The 19,081-nt window shown below is 34.5% G+C and overlaps 1 protein-coding gene and 1 pseudogene across 11 annotated transcripts in view; both read right to left on the reverse strand.

Annotated features, from left to right (window-relative positions):
* Window positions 1-19,081, reverse strand: part of CDKAL1 (CDKAL1 threonylcarbamoyladenosine tRNA methylthiotransferase) — a 566,460-nt gene that overhangs the window by 447,623 nt on the left and 99,756 nt on the right. The gene's annotated exons all lie outside the window — the stretch shown is intronic.
* LOC120605665 (uncharacterized) lies at window positions 5,300-5,418 on the reverse strand (annotated as a pseudogene).

The raw sequence follows: 19,081 nt of genomic DNA on the forward strand, positions 1-19,081 counted from the left end.
AAATCTGGTCATTTTAAAGTGGACGACGGCCTAACGGAACATAAAGGTGATAAAATGTCATTAAAAATTGGCATTACTCTTTACGAAGACCTAGAAAAGTACAATTCATGTATTCCAAGGATATAAATAAGTAAAATTTCTTTCCTTTTTACAAAGTCAGATATTCTCATAAGTCCAAAATTTTTAATGTTTACAAACAGAAAAGTTAAAAAAAAAAAAAATACCAGATCACTTTCCTCAGGTATAACTGCTATATACCATTTGATGCTGAGTGATTTATTTCAGTCAACACATAAATCAATTTTAAAACTCATCAATACAAGTTCCATCTGGTCATGAAGTCATATAAAAGGTGTCTCAATAGACAGTTTTCTCTCTCAATATCTTGCATATGTTTCTCCTTTTGCAACTGATACCTAGTCTCAATTGGTAGAATCTTTTTGTAGCAGAAGGTAAATTTCATACTATAAAACAAATCTGAGCTTGCCATGAAATTTAGGCAACTTAACTCAGGTCAGACCGGTCACAGGTCAGGCCTGCCAGCTGCTATGCAACTTCTGTTCTAGTTTCTGCCCAGGCCTGTAATTATTTACAGTTTTGCACCTGTCAAAATCTTGAAACAATGACTTTCCTTGTTTCTCAGTGTTTATAGACAGTTAAATGCACTCAGTTTCAAAACTGAACATTTAAGGCACACATGTTTAAGGGGTCACTATCGTTTAGTTTTTATCATTTTTAACAGAAGAAAGAAATAGAAATGAGGTGAAAAACAAATTAAATTGTGATGGTTAATAAAACATTAAAGTAGCTATTTTCAATCTTCATAAATATAGGAATTACCCATGAGTTGTTTAAAATAATACAAATGCTTAACACAAAAGCCAGATCTCCAAAATCAGAATTTAGAAACTGAGGAGATGACTACATCTTTAACATGTGGTTTGGAAAACACGTGGTTTTTAAAAATATCAAATACAAATAACACTACAGTATAATAAACCATAACCATCATATTAAAACATTGATTGATCACTATTACTACAGTTGAATCTACATTTTTGGGGGGCTATTTGTTAAATAATTCAGTAGACAGGTAAAACTAAAGTACTAAGTAAATCAAAATAAGATATATAATGCTGAAAATGGTTGTTTGGGCTAACCTGACCACTCATTAAGAGATATGAGTGGGTCTTCTTAGTACAGCTAATTCCGCAACTGAGAGAGATTGAGAACTCTCGCTAGCCGAGCTTTTTATTCATTCTCCTGAGTTATGCAACTCTATCCAGAAGGTGTATATTTCTTTAAGAAATCAGCAGCTCTGGGTAAACAGGGTGCATCTGGTGAACACATGTCCATGTACAGGTAAACACATGATTTCAGTAATTACTTCCAATACCATCTGTCAAGCAGGTAGTTCAAAACCTACTCAACAGGAAAGACAGTTTAAAGTAATTTTTAAGCAAGTATACTTCTCATCTGCCTAATAAAAGTAAAGATCAAAATACAAACCTAGAAACTCTTCTGCTTTATCCTAAATCTACCCAGGGCAGAGGCAGGCAAGTTTATTCCTATAACTAAAAAAAGATAATCTTACATTGGTTAAGAAATACATGAGTCTGATTAGTTATCCTCAAAAGAAATTTTCTTATGATTAAAAATGACAATAATTTATTCATTACTAATCAATAACTAACAAGACTAGTCTCTAATACATTAAAGTGTGTCACCTGTCTGCAAAGCCATCTCATCATTAAAGAATAAACCACTCTAGTGACAAATGCTTTGAAATGTTCCTCAATATCATTAACTCAGCCTGAAAAACATAAACCTTACTGCAAAAGAAAAAACAAAGCAGCAAAGGAAAATAAAGAAATATATCCAATTAAGAATTTTTCTGACTTCAAAAAGGAGATTAAGAAACTTTGAAAAAAATTATTGCAATTCTTTCTTGATATATATCTATATACCACTGGTCTTTTCATTTCTCTGATTTTATCAGTCAAGTGTTTAAATAAAGTAAAGACTACCAACCCTCAAACACCCAAAGTGATGCATGACAGGAATACCAAAGGCTGAATTCCCCTAGATAAATTTAAATTTTTCTTTAGATTCAGTTCCTTTAACTTATCTTTACCACAAGTTTTACCAAGGCAAAACTGAGTGACTTAAATTCTACCTTCTTGCTCTCCCCATCTCTCTATTCTGAGACTAAAATATAAAAAATAAAACTGTTTGTAGGCACCTCATATGATGTAATAAGAATGGCACTTTGCCTTTGTGATCTCCCTCCCCAAAACCCATAACCCTACTCTAAATATGAGAAAAACATCAGACAAACCCAAATCGAGGTCATTCTACGAAACAACTGACATTCTACAAAATAGTACTCCTTAAAACTGTCAAAAAAAAAAAAAAAAAGATCATCTGACAGACTGTCACAGACTAAAGGAGACTAAGAAGACATGACAATTAAATTCTATGTGGTAACCTGGATGAAATCTTGAAACAGAAAAGAACATCAGGGGAAAATTAAAGAAACCTGAATAAAGTATGGTGTTTAGTTAACAGTAATGTACCAATGTTACTTTCTTAGTTGGTACAAATATAATACAGTAATTTAAGATATTAACAATAGTGGAAATTGGGTAAGGGATATACAGGAACTTTACATTATCTTTGAAACTTTTCTGTAAATCTAAAATTATTCTAAAATAAAAAGGTTGCCTAAAAATTTGTTCAGTGGGTATTTTGAATGTTCATTCATTCAACCAATATCAGCCACTACATTACAGCCATATCCAATGCAATGCATTAGGCACCCCACCATGAGATAGAGTCAATGTGAATACACAATGGACCACCACAAAACTGGGACTAAAATCCACTACTGATAGGAAGGTAAAAGCAGATGAGTATGAAATAAGGTAACTCATTGATATAAAGCATATGAATTATTACCTACTGTTACAATGTCTGCCAGGTCTTTAAAACACTTGAGTATAAAGAATGAGATATGTTTATGTAGCACAAACTTCAAGTCTAGGGGTATCCAGTTGCCCTAGTCAATAATGCAAAGTCCAGAACACTCTAATCAGAACCCCAATTCCAGAGACAGCTACTATAAATGCTTCTACTATCAATATCTCAAATAACAACTTAAGGTTTGCTAATTAATATATTAAATTTCAGAAATGCATTTTATTGGTAAAAATAGCAGCTTGTTGACTGGCAAGATTCTTGCTAGAAATGGGTTTTCATCTATTAAAAGTACTCAAGAAATGTAGATTGACTAAAAAATTTAGAGACACTATACATTTCTGAATGAATAGGGCACAAGAATTAGTGAGGCCTGCAGCCTTTACCCTTAGAGACAGTTCCCAAAACTTAATCTCTAAAAGGTCCTGTGTCCAGTCATGAGAGGATTCTTTATTGCCTGATGTTGAAATAAAGGTAACCAAATCCTACTTCTAAAATGTCACTGTGTCTGCCTGGATGAACCTTTCATACAAAATGGTAGACAAGGCACCTAAAAGGAGAGAGATGTGAATCTTCATCAAGCATATGTAACAAACTGTATTAACTGTTCTGAGCCTGCTTCACTTATGAATGATTAATAAATATCTTTGTGTGGCAAAACGTGGTATGAGTCTTATAGAGAAGTAGCTCCCCTACCTTAAACTTATTTGGCAAAAACTAAATGAATGACAAAGCTGACATGTCAATCAATTCATTACACAGCCCTTAGAAGAAAAGTTAGAAAAGAATTTCTAACTTGACATCCATGTATGACTTTCCAGAAATCCAAATGAAACTGTATGAAAACTTTTCTCATGCTGTGAAATGTGTTTCTTTTTGGTAAGGGGAAAATGTCCTTAGCTTTTATCAGAGTATCAGAATGGTTTGTGACTCAAAAATTATTAAAAACAAAAGCTCTGAGTAATCAACAGTCCACCAGCAATTACCAGTTTTTTTCCATTAAAATCAATTTTCCCTTAAATTACACTATTTAAATTTTCCCCAAAAAGTGGCCTTCATGTTTCATCTATCACATACCTTTCAAAAACAGATAAAAAATTTAATTATTAGGAAATACAATTCACTTGCCAGTTCAAACATGTCACCCAAAGCAGAAACCAAAACTTTCCTCAAGAAACCGCTATTTTCGAACAATGATGCACAGTGCATTTTTGTATTTCAAACCATCTTACTTAAAGATGTGAATTATCTGCACATCTCTGTGGAGTTTGGTTTTGTTTTTTAAACAAAATCAGTTTATTTCAGTCATGTTTTGTAGGATATTTACACTAGTTTTTGTATTACATTTTGTAATTTCCAATTCATACAACCCTGGAAAACAATGGCCAATCTTCTTCCTTTTGCATCTAATGAGTTTTTTTCTTATTGAATGAACTGGTATAAGGAAATAATATCCTATATAGTCACCAGAAATTTGGCTAAAGGTTAGATTATCATCTCAGTAGTCAAGTTTCTGATAAAGCAATATACAAGATTTTTTTTTAATTCTCATAAGCAAACGAAAAATACTGAATTTATTACACATGAACATTTTGAAAAATGACTGTTGAGAATCCACATCATACAAAATATTCTTCAACACATACTGCTTGAATCAAGTCCTAACTGGGAAAAGAGGAAAAAAAGTGAGCAGCACACAGGGTCATAGACTACTTATAAAATGTTAATGAAAGGGTTACAATGCATTAACTCAAATGCTATATAAGTTGTGATTATTCTTCCATGATAGTATCTTTCCATTTAACATATCGAACATTAAAAATAATTTTAGAGATATTTGGGCAAAATTTAAGTAGTTTTGTTAAAATATGTACTTTTAAAAAAAACTACTAAATATAGAAACTCTAATATTTTTCTTTAATCCATGCATTAAATGCCTATATACTAGCTTTACAGAGACAACCAAAGGTAAGTGTCTTTGCTGTTAGTCTACCTTCTAATTTTTGTTTTCTCAAGGACAGATTTTATTTCCTTTACTAATTTCTGATGCTTTTAGCTACCTGATTTCTTAAAGAATTCACATTCCAACCTTAAAATCTCTAGAGCCTTAAAGCCTAACTCAAGTCTGAGTAACTTGAAATTCTCCTTATTCTGTAAATACAACACTGCTGCCACTGAAGATTATAAAAATATAGGGAAGAACTCTATTTTGTTTTTATTTTTTATTTATTTACTTATTTACTTTAGACAAGGCAATCCTTGGTCAACCTCATAGATTGCAAGGACGTTGTCAGCTTACGATACCTTTTTTTAAAATTTTTTATGCCTACAGCACCTGGTCTTCCGAGGTGGCCTCTCATCCAAGTACTAACCAGGCCCGACCCTGCTTAGCTTCTGAGATCAGAAGGGATTGGTCTTGTTCAGGGTAGCATGGCCGCAGACAACTCTATTTTGTTTTTAGATAACTTCTCAATATCAGTCTGTCTTAAAAGGAGGAGAGCCCATCATCTGGAGTCTCCCCATGTTTTGCTCCCTTGCTCCTAGCTGCCCATTCAATGTGGAATGCCTTTGACGCCATAGCTAAAAAAAAGAAATGCAAACTTAATTGGTGATTTAAGCCATGCACTCAAGAAACATGCCAGTGGCTTTTTCAGATCTATTTTTAAAATATCAATGAATCCATTTATATGAAGTAACTGGAAGACAAATTCATAAAGACAGAAAGTACAACAGTAACTACCAGGATTGGAGGAAGGAGGGAATGGGGGGTTACTGCTTAATGGTACAGCAGAGTTTCAGTTTGGGATGATGAAAAAGTTCTGGATATGGATGGTGGTCATGGCTGCACAGCAATGTGAATGTAATTAATGCCACAGAATTCTACACTTGAAAATGGTTAAGATGGTTAATTTTATGTATATTTTATCACAATAAAAAAATGTATATATCAGTGAAAACTAGGGCGGCTGCACACAGCATCTTGCAGAAAGAATGGCAATCCAGAGTATATCTGCGTGGACAGAGAAAAGGTAAACAACAAAAGAATGATGGAAGTAGCAGAAACAGGTATCAAGAAACTAGTTGGTGCAACTGATTTAGCAAATATGAAGAAACCAAAGCTCCCTAGTGGTGTAGAAATTCACTTCCTCCGATTATGACATCTGAGCTCAGCTCTCAAAGAGAAAGCAGTGTGTATTTATGAACATCTGGATGGACCTATAACCTGAGCAGTCCTAGAGGATAATTTGATAGCAAGCCCTTCACCCAGGTAGGGGAAAAAAAGGAATTTATAGAGATGAGATCTATCAGATGATAAAGAGCCACTGGCTAGTGGGCCAAATGCCCTAGATAGCCTTTAAGAAACAATTCTGGATATTCCTATCAGTATCGAATTTTGTGTAGAAGCATGAGAACATCCAGTTCCAAAGGTGCTGAACAACTTGACTTCTTTCCAGAAAGAAAGTTCAAAACAGCATATACTGTATCTACATCTTTCAAAATTACTGGCTGGAAAAGAAGCAGCTCTGCATTCTACAGGGTCTTAAAAACATCTTCTTTTTTACTAGAGGTGAAAACTATTAAAAAATAGTCTTTACTGTAGTTTTTATATATTTCAGCACTTTGAGATTATGACATATTTCATTACCTTCATGGCCTGTTTGGAGAAGGGACTTCTTTAGCCTTGGCATCAATGTAGCAATGGTCCATGTTACCTCTGCCAAGTTGATGCTTCATAACAAAATTAATATAAACATAGAGAATATGCAAAAGATGTGGGACTAGAACCATCTCTGCACAACTCAAAGAATGACATCTAATGCACATGTAGAGATGTCCACTTTTCCTCTTCTGTGGAATTAAAGAGATTCTTCTGCATCCAGAATAAAAACTTTGACTCCTATGAAAGGAGCTGGCCAGTTCTCAATAAGATTCATAGCAAGCAAGACAACTTACAAGTTATTTAAACTACAGATTTTTCTGAGGTAAGCAACCCCAAGTTCAAGTATAACTAGGCCTTATGCAAAGCTTTTAGTATTAGACTTTAATCATCCTCATTAAATGGATGAAACATGACGAGAGAAGGCAAAAGTATTCCTGTGATCTTGACCTTTCAGGGTCAAAAAAGTAAGACTGCTGTTGTGCATAGTGCTAGGGAGATGAAGTATATTAATTAAGAAGAACTAAGTACAGAACATTTGTCCCTGGAAGAACACATCTATCTGGAAAGATAATTGTCATTTCTCCTGTTCTACAAAGGACAAATGTTTCTGGGAAGGAGGAAAGTGGCTATTCTTCCTCTTCGTAAAATACATACAAAAAGTTCATATAGCCGATAGTTCTAAAAGTTTAGCCTAAAAGGATTTTAGTGACCCGGAATTGAATAACAAGAATTACTTTATCTCAACTGGGTAAATTACCAGAAATAGTTAGTATTTCTGACTGACTAGAAAAGACAATAAATATTTGCACACTAAAAATATATTTGTCAAGTAAATGAGAAGGGAGGAAGAAAAGTGAAAGGCTTTCTTAGAATATGAAGGGCCATCCCCTCTGACAGCAGCTGAGATGTGATTCCTTGCTCTGGTGCCAGTTCTGGCTCTCAACTTCTTAACACTGTTAGTAGCTCCCATCTTCTCTTAATTATGACCCCTCATATATTGGTTTTCTAAAGTTATCCAAAAGGCTTGGTTATTCTTTCTTAGGTTCTAGACTGCTAACAACAACAACAAACTAAAAATGAAACCTAAAAAAAAAAAAAAAAACTTATCCTAAGAGGGGAAAAATGAAAAAATGATAATTACTATAAATTCTCGTAGTTGAAATTCATCATCAGCAAATTTTCTATAGTGGTTTCATTTTAGTTTTGATGATTTTGAACTACAAGAATAATGAAATTTCGAAATTCCAAAAAATAACTAACCCCTCAGTGACCCAGACAGAAATTCTATGTAATACTAAATTAAAAGCCCAGAATGGTTTTAAACATTATAGACAAACATTTAAAAGAATTAAGATGAAGAAACCTAGAGACAAATTATTATCATTATACTTATTTATTAGTTGTAGGCAGAATTCACAAGATCTCATGATGTTTGGGGCTCAAACAAAACCTTCCTAAAACAGTTATAAAACTCCAGGTGAACTCTAAGATTAAATAAACTGAGAACATTTCTACACTAATCATCTCTAAAGTCTTATCATTTTGATATTTTAAAATTCAGAATAAAAGCCGCCTCCCCGCCCCCACAAAAAAAAGAGTGAGAATTGTCCTCGACTTCATGCTCTTCATATATTCTATTAAGCCTGATTTACTCAGAGGGAAACAAACAAACAAAAAAAAAAAACTCAATAGATAGTAACTTTATGTTTATGTTCTCACTTCCTAGTATTAAGAATAAGTAAAAGTTACCATACCTATACAACAAATCCCATAAGACAAAGTCCTAGAAAATGTAAAACTTCATGCTGTACACAGTTAAAAATTAAAAACTTCTGAACATACCTCCCCAATTTATGTATATATTTATAAATTACATACTTATATTACTATTAAAAAGGATGTATGCATTATAAAAAACATACAGAAACGGGAATTTTAAAAGAATTAGATAAAAATGAAGATTTTAGTATTTTCTTCCCACCTTAACTCCCAATGTATTGTTTCATCTATCCTCGTGGTAGGTATACCCCACTTTGGAGACAAATGCCAGATTAGGGTATATAATATAATGAGCTCTCTTTACACTGCGTGGAGTCTACCCTAATTTATGTAAGCATTGATGACTGAATACCTTCTCCAACCCAGGAGAGCTGCTCTCAGCCCTTTCTGTACCTACTATCACTACCTCCATCAGAAGATACAGCGCAAGAGAGGAGACAAGGAGACAAAACAGCAAGCACCAAGGCCACTGATTAGGAGTACTAATAAGGAAGTTTAATAAAACTACAGATAGATAGAGATAGAGAGATGAGAGAGAAAGGAGTGAGTGTGTGTGTGTGTGTGTGTGTGTGTTTGCTCTGCCAGTTCTGACTTTCATTCAGCCTGGTACTGTTGATCCCCTTGCCTCAGACCATTACGCGGAGTAAACTGTATTATCAATCACCTTCTCCCAGCACCACCAAGCAGAAGGCAAGCTGGCCCCACCATGCCATCTGCACATGCACCTGCTCTCAGCAGCAGTGGCTGCTCAGGGTCTGCTGGCCCAGAGATGCCCTGGCCCAGAGGGCAACACTGTGAACTCATATTTTCTGCAGGAATTAGTCCAAATATTCAGGAAGAAGAGCTGGAGAGAGCCAAAGAGAAGAGACATACAATGAACGGCAGCTTACAAATGTGAGCCACAAAACCTCTTGTGATGGGGGGTCATAAAACATCTTACCCACTCACAGTTTTTTCACTAAAGAATTTCAGTCATTATGGCCTGTTCCCTTGGATATTTCCAACTTCTTAAAATATACAGTAGTATAATATTTGTTACATGAAATACATATCTCATTTTATTTTAAAAATATATTCAACATTATTGATTAGCAAAATAATTATCATAGCATGTCATAATCTCAATTTCCTTTTTTTTAACACTGATCAAAGTACTAAGCAGACAATATTGGGTACACAGGAACATTATGAAATAAATTCACATAAGATCTGCAAAATCTTGTCTCAGGATTTGAATTTTAAATTTACTCTTGATTATCATGTTACAAGGATGGTAAAGCAGTCCTGATTTTAAAAGTTCTTTTACAGCTGATTCTCAATATACAAGAAACTCAAATAAATATACCAGAAAACTATGAAGTCTATAACAAAAACAATGTAAATAGTAACTAACACAAATAAATATAAGAATGTTCCATTTCATTTATAATCAAAGAAATACATATTAAAACAATTAGCTATCATCCCCGTTCCTGTTAAACTAGACAAAATTGATATTTTTAAAAGCACATGAGAGAAAAATGCGTCTCTGTAAGGATATGTTTTTTCTAAAGAAAAATGTAACAAAATAAATCTAGAGCTCTTAAAATGCTGTCTTTGACCCAAAATTCTACCTTCAGAAATGTGACCTACATAAAAAATTAATAATGCCCAGAAATGAACACAAAGACTTATGCCCAAAGATGTTCATTTGATAATATAATTATCTATTGTAGTGAATGACAAATTGAATAAAATCTAAGTACTCAGTCAAAGAATGTATACATTATAATATATCCATAAAATGAAATATTACACAGCCATTTAAAAGTAATGTTGTATCATGTAATAAACCTAAGTGCTTTTTATAAAGTGGGATACAAATATAGCACTAAACAATTTCTTCTATAAAAGAGAGAAACCAATACTGAAAAAAGATTGGAAAGTCATATGCCAGCATGTTAACCATGGTAACCACTATATATGGGAATACAGTTGACTTTTCATCATATTTGCCAAATGTTCTACAATCTGCAAGCTACTTTTTTATAACTTAGAAGGAATAATAATAGTTTTAAAAGTCTATGGATCAACAACCAATGATATTTCCGGAAATCAGCTATTTTTTTAACACTAAGATCAGTCTTATAAAACATAAGCCTTACACAATAAAAACAGAATTCCTTATCATTCAGTTCTGAATGATTTTGAGATACAGCAACTATGACTTTGAAAATCAGTATCACAACATAAACCTTTAACAATCAATGACAAAATACCATTTATCCCCAGGTGGATTTATACAATAGTCATAAAACAAGCATTATGGTTTTTTCCTCTTGTGATTTTCTTCCTCTAAAACAACACTATGAGAGATTAAAGAAACATTTTGAAGAGGACAAGATACTACCCACAAGCAATTTTCTGCTAACAGATAAATCTCTAAGTATAAATAAAAGTAGGAATTTTTAACTGAATGCTGGATTACTGCGGTACTCTTATGGATCTATGTTAACTATATAATGAAAATAAACATTAGAAACATAAAAAAAGAGAAACATACAAAAACTTATTTAACTTATAATATCTTCTGAATATTTTAGGGTCTTTGGAATGAGACAGGCCCAGATTTAAAAACCAACTCCATCACTTCCTAGCCATGTAAACCTCAGGGCAAGATATTCAACCCCTGTAAGAGTACTTGTTTCTTCAAATTGAAATAAGATTAAATAAGACAAAGTATATAGAAGTGCCTCACACATTACTCATTAAAAGTTATTATTTCCCTCAGAAGCAATATTTTACTACATAGAAGAAAGGGGTAGAGTAAAATAGATTTAAATTAATTCAGTAAGCATTTGAGAGGTTATGGTAAGCACTGAGTATACTGAAATAAACAAGAGCTCACAGATTTCTGGAAGAGAAACACAAATCGACTAAAAATTACAATACAGTAGTCTTCCCTTACCCACGGTTTCAGCTACCCACAGTTAAACACAATCCAAAAATATTAACTAAAAAAACTCCAGAAATAAACAATTCATAAGTTTTAAATTGCATGTTGTTCTAAGTAGCATGATAAAATCTCTCCCATCATCCTACTCCATCCCACTAGGGATGTGAATCGTGCCTTTGTTCAGTGTATCCACCCTTTATATGCCAATTACTAATTATGTTATCAGACAGCAACTGTGGTAGTATCGCAGTGCCTATGTTCAAGAAACCCTTATTAGCAGGTTGAAAGCAGCCTAACACTACGTCACAATGCCTATATCAATCACCTCACTTCATCTCATCACATAGGCATTGGATCATCTCACATCATCACAAAAAGGGTGAGTACAGTACAATAAGATATTTTGAGAAAGAGAGAAAGAGACCACATTCACATAACGTTTATTACAGTACATTTATTATGTTATTGTTAATCTCTCACTGTGCCTAATTTATAAATTAAACTTTGTCATAAGGAGGTATGCATGTACAGGAAAAAAACACAGGATGGATGATGGATGGATAATAGACAGACAGACAGACAGATGATAGGTAGATAGCCAGATAGCCAGATAGCCAGATAGATAGATAGATAGATAGATAGATAGATAGATAGATAGATAGATAGATAGATAGATAGATAGATAGATAGATATTCACAGTTTCAGGCATCCATTGAAGGTCTTGGAGCATATCCCCTGTAGATTGGCAGGGGGACTACTGTACATAGGACAATATATCTATGGTAAAAATAGCATGCTTAAAAGTAATTCAAGTTAGGAAATGTAACTTGGGCTGGAAGTTTAGGAAAGACTTCAAGAAGGAAGTGCTGTTAGATCTAGATAATAAAAGATAAATGTTATCCAGTCATAGAAGAAATGGAAGCTCAGAGAAAGACAAAGGGTATGGCACAGTTAGAACCCAAGTTTCTTGAGGCATCTGGCCTGCAATGTCACTGCAGAAAAGGCAGGATCTATACTGTCACATGAGCTTCATCAGGCCTTCCACACACCCTCACCTGACTCCTGCACTGAATGAAGAAAAGAAAGGACTGAAAACAAGAGAAGTGCTTTCCTGCTGCTTATCACCTTGCAATTTCCCTCCAGCACCCTCTGCTGACAAAGCTGCTAACAAAGGAGAACTATTACAGCGCCCAGTTCCAGCTCTACAAAGCAAGGCAAAGAAGGCTGGGTTTGGGGCTCAGAAATAATAACTAGCATACTGTGTTTCCTATCAAAAAAAGACAGGAGGTTGCCTTACTTGATTTTTTTTTTTTAACTTGGCCCCTAACACAATGCCTGGCATAAAGTAGGAATTCAATAACTTTGTAAAGCATAGTAAATGGAAAGAACACAGAATTTAGACTAAGGCAGATATTGGTTCAAGCCTGCACACTCGTAGGGGTTGGGAGATGGGTGTGACACACTATTAGCAGCAGGAAAAAATTGGATTTCCCAAAGGTCGGCATTCATAGGACTGGTGCTGCCTTTAAGCATTTTAAACTCCAGATCAAGCTTAGGAGATATTAGTACAACTTTCTATTCTGTTCCTTATAGAGATTCATCTACATAGAGAGGCCATCTTTTTAAAAAACTGTAAATGCATTCATGACAATACTGAAACAAATGAGATAAAATGGACCAACAGGAGAAAGGCTTAACTAATGTGATGCAACAAACAAACTGAAACCATGTATCCTTCCTAATCTGTTTTTTCATTTCTCACAAAATAGTGATTGTTCATTTCAGGCATTAAATACTTTAGTATCATTGATATCAAATCATGATGTCAAAAAACTTTAATGATAAAACAAGATACCTCTTTGTAGGAGTGCAAAAAACAAAACAAAACACAGGTTTAATTTTGCCCTATTATAAACAGCCTTGCCTTGCTAGACAGAACCAACATTGTTAAATTATATTTTTCAATGTTTTTTAAGGCTTAAGATTTGATGCAAAACTGCCCTGTTGTGCCGAATTTCTAAAAAAAGCTATATGTAGAAAATAAAGATTTTCTTTCAACCAGAATTGAGAATCATATAGTGACAGATGACATTGTCTTAATAAAGTCTTCCTTATTAAAAGAACAATTCCAAACAAGTGACAACTTGTCCTAGTTTTAACAATCTTAAAAAAAAAAAAAAGACTAGTCCTAGAACAATAGTGGTTTGAGGAATGATCATAAAGAATCAAATACTGCTAACCGTGATTTTGCTGTCAGAAAATTCATCCTCAGTTTTCCTTAATTTGGCACATATTCATAAAAATAACTAACTTTGAATATAATGTCTTTAAAAATCATCAACACTTGAGAGTCTATATTTATCACAAAATAGTTTTTAAAAATCAAAATTGTTAATATCAGTGTATTATAAAGATGTTCTTCCAATAAATTTCAGAAGCAACATTTATTCATCTTTCAGGAAATACATAATTTAATTACACCTGAATCTCCCTAGAAAGCCATTCAACACAGAGTATAACTAGATTTAAAGCTCTCCTCTAAATAAGCTTATTTATACCTGAAGACATGACCCATATCCCCAGTGCCTAGTACACTGTCCAACACATAAGAGATATCGGCTGGAAGGACCTCCTCAGATAGTAGTCTAATCTACAAGGTCGGTTACCATAGATAAAAATGCCACTCATTTCACTCATATCCACAAATTACTAATAGAAAAATAACACATTTAATTTATCCTATACACCGCTACTCATCATAATGAACCCTTTGTCAGCTAGTTACAAACAGAACATGACATGATCCACATATAATTTTCATTCCTACTAATAATCCAAATCTTGCCTGAAGCGGGTTGGGAACAGGATGGCAGCGATAGGAATGGCAAGGAAAATAATATACAAAGAATTATTTGAATTTTTTTTCTGCTGTGTCTGGAATAGTCTTCTCTTACTATAAATAAATATCATAGAATTCACTTGAAATCTAGATTAAGACTTATGCCTTCAAAAAGTCTTCCTAACTAGCCCACCCCAAAATGATCCCATATAAAGATCCAATCTAAAAATTTAATAAATATTTAATAAACAGTAATGAAGAAATACAGGGAGGATGAGTGAAAAAGAAGAAGGGATTAAAAAGTACAAATTGGTAGTTACAAAATAGTCATGGGTATGCAAAGTGAAGCATAAAGAATATAATGAGTAATATTGTAATAACTACGTACAATGTCAGATAGATACTAGATTTATCAGGGTGATCACTTTGTAAATTATGTGAATGCCTAATCACTATGCTGTACACCTGAAACTAATATAATATTGTATGCCAACTATAATAGAAAAATAAAAATATTAAAGTGAAAAAATTTCTTCCCCATTAATAATTGATTCATGTGAGCCTTCAAATGAAAGGTGTTCAAAAAAAATAAAAAGAGTAATAAGCCTATTCATACATGTAACTGTAGATCTAAAACCAAAATAAAGGTGAGGACATTAATTTGAAATTTGAAGACTAATGTACAAATGTTATATGCTGTAACGCAATAGAAATAATGCAAAAATTGTGAAGAAAGAAGAAATGAAAATAAAATAAGTTCACTGGTTAGCGAAAGTCAAAACTAAAGGATACCATTTAAACTCTAACATAAAAGATGTAAATGATTAAATAGGTAACAGGAACACAGCCATTTCAAAGGTATGAAGACAAAGGTAACCACTAGAACAAAAATACAATGTTCCTAACATTTATTTAAATTAACATTTTGTTAATTTAAAGAAAAAATACCTCTTATGACTCAGAAAAAATGACCATTAATCGATATTGATATAAATAATTGAAAAAATGGGGGAGAAAAAACAGTTCTTCCTCATAGTGAAATGTAAAAGGCGTGATAGAAATAGTAAAATCATGACTTGACTTGTGCTTGTACGTATTAAAAAAGAATAAACCAGAAGCTAACGGGAGACAGGTAGATGGAAATAAAAAAATGGGGATGGTAAAAAGAATGAGTAGTCAGTAATACTTCTGACTTTGAGAACTGTGCTAACATTTCATATATTCAAAATAAATTAACACCAGACAGGAAGTGGGTAGAATTCATAATGGACTACAAGTAGTAATAAAGTAACGTAATTGAATTACAAATTAATAACATAACCACATTGAATGGGGTGGCAAAGAACTAAGCTAAGTCACTTTGAAAAGCAGCATTTTGAGTAAATATTGTAAGATTAAAGAAAAACGAACTTAAAACAAATATTACACTCTAGTCAGAAATGTCTTTCATAGGAGGATGGGTTAGTAATTCTGAAACCACTCTATATATTTAATTGAATTAAACAAATAACATAAATACATTATGGAAAATGAGAGCTGTGTTTCTCATCATTATAGAATGGAGTTCCATATTAGAGAAAAGGCCAGAAATAAATCCTCCGCAGTTGAAATAGAATCAAAGGAAGAATTCCGGTCATGATGGCAAAGTAGATAAAAACTGAGTTAGCCTCCTCCCACAGCCACACCAAAATTACAACTAAATTATAGAACAATCACCCTTGAGAACCACCTGAAAACTAGCTGAACAGACTCTTATAACTAATGATATAAAGAAGCCACAGAGAGACAAGCAGGAGATGCAGAGATGAAAAACAGGCTGGTCTCACAGCCGTATGTGGCAGTTAGGAATTGGGAGGAATATTTCAGCTGCAGAGATCATCCCCTCAGGAGTAAGGGGTCTCAGCTCCACACCTGGCTTCCTGGACCACCAGTGCCAAAAGAGTTCTTACAACACCTGGGTGTGAAAATCAACAGGGATTAGAAGTCCCAGGCTTTCTTAAAGGGCCTGCACGAGGACTTACTCACTGATAGACACACTTACTCTGAGCTCCAGCGCTGGACAGCAGCTCAAAAAGTGCCAGGGACATACAGGGAGAAACTGAACTCTCTGGCTTTAAGGCAAGGGCTGGAGGGATAGTTCTCTCCACCATTTTGTTCCTTTGCTGGGCCCTTCCCCAACTTGGCCTGCAAGTGCAGGAAGGGGCCAAATCTAAGTCTCCATCAAATTCACCCAACCTTGGTGACTCCCTAAGAACTCGCCTCACAAAAACTTGCACACAGGTGTGAACATCTTTCAGCAGCTGTTACTCACAAGTAGGAGGCCTCAATCCATGCTGTGGACTCTTTTTAAATCTCTGAAAGGTCCACAAACCCCAAACAAGCAGCAGCTGGCTTCAGAGTGCCCTGTACCTCTTGCTAAGTGGCTCCCGGCCTGGCACTAGTGGCAGCTAGCTTCGGTTTGCAGCATAGCCTCTCCCAGACACCTCCAAGCCTAGCACAGGCAGCTACCAACTGCAGATCACTTTGTAGCTCCTACCATGTGGCCCTGGGCTTGGCACAGGCAGCAGCTGACCTTGACCTGCACCAGAACCAACATACCCAGTCACCAGCTTCAGACCACACATGAGCACCACCCAATTAGCTCCACAAACAACACACCCAAAAGGTAGACTCGGTATGCACCAGAGCTCTGCTACAGCGAATCCCACTCAGTGGAGTCCACATACAATAGTTTATCCTCTATAGTCATGGGCAGTCTGAGGACAGCCAGTCACCCTGAGCATCAATTCCACCCACTGACATGCCAACAGAAATCAAGGCTCAACTACAATAGGAGAGCACACACAAGAGACACACCTAGTGTACCAGGCTCAAATGAACAGGGAGACTGGACCCCACGGGATACCTATTTCATAAGGCCACCTTACCAAGACTGGGAGACATAACAGATCTACCTAATATATAGCCACAAACGCAGAGAGGCAGACCAAATGAGGAGAGAAGGAAACATGTTCCCAATGAAAGAACAGGACAAAACTCCAGAAGAAAAACTAAACAAAATGGAGGCAAGCAATCTATCAGATATAGAATTCAAAACATTGGTTATAAAGATGCTCAATGAACTTAGGGGAAGACTAGATGAACTCAGTGAGAACTTCAACAGAAAGATAGTTAACATTAAACAAAAGGCAGAGAAACCATAAAAAAGAATCAGAAATGAAGAATAACTGAAATGAAGAACACATTAGAGGGAATCAACAACAGATTAGATGAAGGAGAGGATCAAATCAACAATTTGGAAGATAAAGTAGTTGAAAACACCCAAATGAAACAGCAATCGATCAATCAGGCTAGTTTAAGGGAACTCTGAGACAACAACAAGCATAACAACATTTATGTCATAGAGGTGGCAGAAGGAGAAGAAAGAGAGCAAGGAATTAAAAATTTATTTGAAGAAACAATGACAGAAAACTTCCCTAACCTGGTAAGGAAACAAACAGAATCCTAGGAAGCACACAAAGTTCCAAACAAGATGAACCCAAAGAGGCACATGCCAAGACACATTATAATTAAAACGCCAAAGGTTAAAGACAAAGAAAGCATATTAAAAGCAGCAAGAAAAAAGCAGTCAGTTACCTGCAATGGAGCCCCCATAAGACTATTAGCTGATTTCTCAAAGGAAACTTTGCAGGCCAAATAGGACTGACACAAAATATTCAAAGTGATGAAAAGCAAAGACCTACAACCAAGAATATTCTACCCAGCAAGGCTATCATTTAGAATCTAAGAAGAGGTAAGAACTTCCCAGACAAGAAAAGGCTGAAGGAATTCATTACCACCAAACCAATATTATAAGAAATTTTAAAGGGGGAGAGAGGAAAGAGGAAAGGAGGTAGAGGAGGAGGAGGAAAAGGAAGAAGAGGAAGATCAAAAATCTGAATAACAAAATGGTAATAACTACATAGTTAGTAATAGTTTAAATGTGAGTGGATTAAATGCTCCAATCAAAAGACATAGGGTGGCTGAATGGATAAGAAAATAAGACCCAAGTGTCCATCAATAGACGATTGGATAAAGAAGATGTAGTACATATAAACACTGGAATATTACTCAGCCATCAGAATGAAATCTTACCATTTGCAGCAACATGGATGGACCGAGAGAGTATTATGCTAACCGAAATAAGTGAAACAAAGACAAATACCATATGACTTCATTTCTATGTGGAACCTAAAAAACAAAATAAACAAAACAGAAACAAATTCATAGATATAGAGAATTGATGGTTGCCCAATGGGAGGAGGGTAGGGAGGATGAACAAAACAAGTGAAGTGATTAAGAAGTACAAATTGTTAGTTACAAAATAGTCACAGGGATGTAAAGTACAGCATAGAGTACATATTATAATAACTATGTATGGTGCCAGGGAAATCACTTGGTAAGTTATATAAATGTCTAATCACTATGCTCTACACCTGAAACTCATATAATATTGAATGTCGACTGTAACCGAAAAAAATTTTTTTAGTTTTCAAAGTATATCATTATGTTTTATATATTCTGTAGATGTAAATAAGGATTTCTAAGATCAATTTCCCAAAGTTACAGGATTTGAGTTTTGTTTTCACTACAATACAGAAAAAAAAGTTAAGTAACAGACTTACTAGTACTTGCAAAACTTGGTAAATATGGATACATTTCAATACTTTGCTTATTTCATTAAATGAAGGCATTTGTTTCAAAAAAAAGAAAATCACAGGGAGTAGTATGACCTCATAGTTTCAAATATATACCCAGATACAGAAATAGATATAGAAGTTTGGGTATATATATATACACATTACCTAGTTCTGCTCATTAACAGTGACCAGAAGCAATGACATCTCAGTA

This window comes from Pteropus medius, unplaced genomic scaffold (assembly GCF_902729225.1).
Source record: "Pteropus medius unplaced genomic scaffold, Ma_sr-lr_union100, whole genome shotgun sequence".
Lineage (NCBI taxonomy): Eukaryota > Metazoa > Chordata > Mammalia > Chiroptera > Pteropodidae > Pteropus > Pteropus medius.